The sequence below is a fragment of the Sinocyclocheilus rhinocerous genome, unplaced genomic scaffold (genome assembly GCF_001515625.1).
Source record: "Sinocyclocheilus rhinocerous isolate Xijiao unplaced genomic scaffold, SAMN03320098_v1.1 scaffold1006, whole genome shotgun sequence".
Classification (NCBI taxonomy): Eukaryota; Metazoa; Chordata; class Actinopteri; order Cypriniformes; family Cyprinidae; genus Sinocyclocheilus; species Sinocyclocheilus rhinocerous.
In genome coordinates this window covers 317,088-321,999 of record NW_015630418.1, presented here as the reverse complement: position 1 = coordinate 321,999, position 4,912 = coordinate 317,088, and positions in this window count along the sequence as shown.

Below are 4,912 nucleotides of genomic sequence, written 5' to 3'. Positions count from 1 at the left end.
TGGAAAATTTAACGCTTGAGGCACCAAAAGCACTTCTCACTTTTTCATAACCCTTTTTTAGTATGAAAAAAAGCAAACAATCAATAAAACAAGCAGAGTAAGGTGCGTAAGGCTGAACTGAAAAAGCAGCACATGAGCTGCTTTATGAGATGCACTATGTTTAAAAATAGCATCTGAACTCCTGGCTGTCTAACCTCTCTTAAGGTAAAGAGTTCGGTCTCCCAGAGACGTGCTTCTTCTGTAATGCTTATGGAGATGCAGTGCTCTTCAGGATCATCCTGTGCACTGAGGCTAATGCTGAATTGCCACTTTCATGAACCATAACACTTACAAACATCTCTCTATTTACTAGACGGCCTTTGGCAGAGTGCTGCCATATCAGAGACGTCCGCAGTGTTAAATCTGAGCTTGATATTACAAAGTTCTGCATGAAATCCAAAGCATATCTAACCTACTTTGGATTATAATTATTTTGTGATATTTTGGCGGCTTGTGCATTGAATATTTATGTTGGTGCAGCAGCTTTTAGTCATGCAAATTGCAAAAATTGTTCTGTATCTGGTTTATGGTGTCAAGTATTGCAGTGTGAAATCAAACCTTCAAACAAATCAGATTTACTTGATGCCTCATAAATATTTGAACATCCGAATTTGCATCGTCAGCTATGAGCATGATGATTTTTCCATACTAGATCTTATCATTTGGAAATACAACTTGCACATGCAATATGTTGACATTATTAATAAATGTATATTAATAAATGCATTGAGAACTGCAGTAAATGCAGAGCAAACGAATCCAGCCGATCAGTGCAAGAACGAGACGCCGACGGCGAACACTAGCGGCGTGTGTGCATTGCTTTTAGCAGTTTGTGTTAATGGAAAAATCTGTTTTTCATTCTAATTAGCTTTTGCTTTATATTCTCTTATAATCCCAAAGAGAATATGACAAAATACACAGATTCAAGATTCATTAACGGCCTTCTGTAACTCTTGAATTCAGAAACATTTCAAATTTGCTCTTTCGTTGTACCCGACTGACTTAAGAAGTAAAGCAACACAAAGCATTGTGCATGTGCATTATATTTCGATAAAAATGAATAAATATGGCACTGTGTGTTGTTAGCATGCGGGGTTTCAGTCAACAGCTATCAGTCAGAATTCATATTCATGCATAAACAGAAAGCGAAGAGAAGAGAGGAAGATGACGTTTGCTTGTGCTTTATTTTCAGCAGTGCTTGAGCAGTCCGGCCCTAATTAAAGCGTTCCGGTCCACGGCAGACAAGATGGAAACCAGAGGCTATTTCATTTCCTCTGGTCTTTTTAGACTGTGATTACAGCTGTTTACAATGGGCAAGAAAATAAAATCACAATAACAACAGCAGCGTCTGAAGGAGGGTTATACCTCAGACGAGATACTGTGGCTCTGTGTGTGATCCCGTCCTACAGACAGAAATAATGAGGCAGGAATGGCATGAGGATGAGCAAATAATAACAGAACTTCCATCTTGAACTTTTATGTTAAGACTGGTGGAACCGAACGAGGAAAAATCAGAGTCACTGGTCTGAAATCAGCATGTGGGATTTTCTACGTCTGCCGTGGAAAATAAAAGTTTTGAAAAGCATCAGAGAAAACATTGTGAGATGCCAAGAAATCTGGATTAGAAATTTGCATTTAAAAATAGTTACGTCTGCAATCATTTTAGCTCCAGTTCCAGCTGCTGCTTTCTGGATGTCTGTTTACTCATTAAAACTGCATTATAAAATATGCAATATGTCTTCCAGAAACGAACAGTAGCCGAGATGAACTACATGAATCGTCAAGATTTGTTTACAGAGGCGATGTGGACTTTTACGTTAATATTGGTTTCCGATAAGACATACTTCATTTAAAAGTAGACACGTCAAGCTTTCTATAGATATATGTCTCATGTCTGTGTGTCAAGTATTCTCTGAGTTCCAGTTCATTTCATTGACGCGTTTCTAAAAGCAGTTCACGGAGACAGAGAAGACGGAGCGCACCCTGTTTGTTTTCTTTATTTTACAAAAGCACCGAGTTCTGTTGTTATTGTGAAGTGTACACAAATAAAAGTATACACTTAACCGTTTCGAAATGATTTATAACACTTATTTGTGTGACCAAAATCGATAGAGTATTTTGTGTTTAAAGACAAAGTTCATCAAAAAACGAGGAATATTAAAATCTTCACCTATGTTGCAAGTCGTATGGGTTCAGATCGACAAGAGGATAACAGGCAAGAACCAATTTTACGACTTTTGTAGAACTTTCCAGGTTGGATAAGAAGAACAATGACTATCTGTTCTCCACACAATATTGTATGAATTCATATGAAAGTCATAGTATGATATCTTATGGCGTTTGTTTGAGTTACAGTGCCCAATCACTTTCAATATATGGACAAGCATGGCGTTCATTTCTCTTTCTGAGGAAGGTCGTATGAGTTTGGATCAGCATAAGGCTGAGTAAATGACAACAATATTTCTATTTTGGGTTGAACTGTTGCTTTAAACGAGTAAACATGAATCTGGCCTTACAAGCGTGAGCAGCCGAATTCATGATGGGGAATTATATAAAGAGCAGTGAATTTACCCCATGGTTTCACCTCCACTCGCTGGCCCTTCACACAGCCATTCATCCATTATTCAGAGTGTATTCATGTGCAAATAATGAAACTCAGAAGAGTTGCTATTAGCTCGCTGTTTGCACAAAATAACCCCCTCCCAACCTTTCTGCCCCAATCACAATATCCTATTGCACCATTATACGTGACTAAATATCTGCTTATAATAGGGCCCGGTATTGGGTTGTGGTAATTAAAAGATAATCGTGAGCCAATTTGAGCTTTACGAATAAAGATGTGGTATCTCAGCAGCACGTCTCATATAAACCCAGGGTGTAGAAATCAGAGCGATTTTGGTATCGCCACCGTTTCTTGTGTTTCTTTACACCTCGGGTCAGGTGACACTGATTTATGCCATTCTCACGAGGCAAAACGCGTTTTTACAATCGACGAATGAAATGTGACAGGTAATCACGCAGCTTCTGAGTCCAGTCGAGCGAAAGCTTATTAATATCACAGTTTGACCACAGATGATTGGTCTCATTACCCAACATGCCACACCTCGAAGGAGAAATGATTGGGGTTTGGGAATGCCATTGGTTGTGTTGGGATTTCTCTGTGGAATTACAGTGTTGAGACTATCCATGCTTTGTGTTCTCTGAAGATTAATGATCGGACAGTTTTAAGTGAGATATCCAGTGCAGTTGTAGAGACAACAGAGCTAGATCAATGAGCACCACATGATGAAAGTAATTCAAATACCAACTATTGTACACCAACTTTGGGTTAAAACGGCATAAAACAGCAACTTGCACTCTGAAATGTATCAACAAGCTTATATTTTAATAAATATTTTGCCTGTACTTTTTTTTTCACAATTCTTTGCAAGTGATAGAAAGCATGCGGTAACACTTTAGTATAGAGACCAATTCTCACTATTAACTAGTTGCTTATTAGCATTACTATTATTAACATATTGGCTGTTTATTAAAGCACATATTCTGCACGATCATATTCTACATCGCTAATCCTATCCAATACATAAACTAACTACTACATATTAATAAGCAGCAAATGAAGAGTTTACTGAGGAAAAAGTCATAGTTAATGGTTTGTTAATAGCGAGAATTGGACTTTAAAATAAAGTGTGACCAAACTAGGCGAGGTATATATAACTTATTGTACATTATATATACAGTAGTTTTTGTTAAGTTCAAATATTTGAGGTCAGTAACATCGAGCAAGGATGCATTAATTGATCAAAAGTCTGTAACAATGAGTAAATGCTGTTCTTTTAAACTTTCTGTTCATCTGTGAATCCTGAAAAATAAAATGCATCACGGTTTCCACAAAAAATATTGTGCAGCACAACTGTTCGCAACATTGAGAATAATCAGAAATGTTTCTAATAATCATCAGAATGATTTCTGAAGATCATGTGACACTGAAGACTGCAGTAATGATGCTGAAAATACAGCTGCGCATCACAGAAATAAATTACAGTTTAACAGATATTCACATAGAAAACAGCTATTTTAAATTATAATAATATTTCACAATTTTACAGTATTTTTGATCAAATAAATGCAGCCTCGGTGAGCTGAATAGACTTTCTTTAACCAAACTTTTAAACGTCAGTGTTTATATCTCAGGGCAGCACAACTGTTTTCAACATTGAGAATAATCAGAAATGTTTCTAATAATCATCAGAATGATTTCTGAAGATCATGTGACACTGAAGACTGGAGTAATGATGCTGAAAATACAGCTCTGCGCATCACAGAAATAAATTACAGTTTAACAGATATTCACATAGAAAACAGCTATTTTAAATTATAATAATATTTCACAATTTTACAGTATTTTTGATCAAATAAATGCAGCCTTGGTGAGCTGAATAGACTTTCTTTAACCAAACTTTTGAACGTCAGTGTTTATATCTCAGTAATATGTGGCGATTTTAGCCTTCTAACGCGTACATATGTACTGTATACATGTGCTGTACTTGCATACTTAATTATAATATTTCCTAAAAACCTCCTCAGGGAGGCAGCATCAGTGCTTGGTCTTTTAGAGTTAGATGTCTTGCTTAAGGGTGCCGTGGTTTCTGGAGCGTTTCAGACCAGCAGCCTCTCCAGTTTCACTGCGTTTGCATCCCAGCAGACCGTCCCTCTGGAAGAAGAACACCGGCTTTGAAAAAAACCAGAAGCTCAGGCATTAAAGCAAGGAGGAAATCGGTTGGAGAATTCAAGCTTGTTAGTCGGCTGTTTGAAACGAGGCCGCTGCAATTTTACATAATATTTGACCATCACAGCCGTTGACAAACAACAG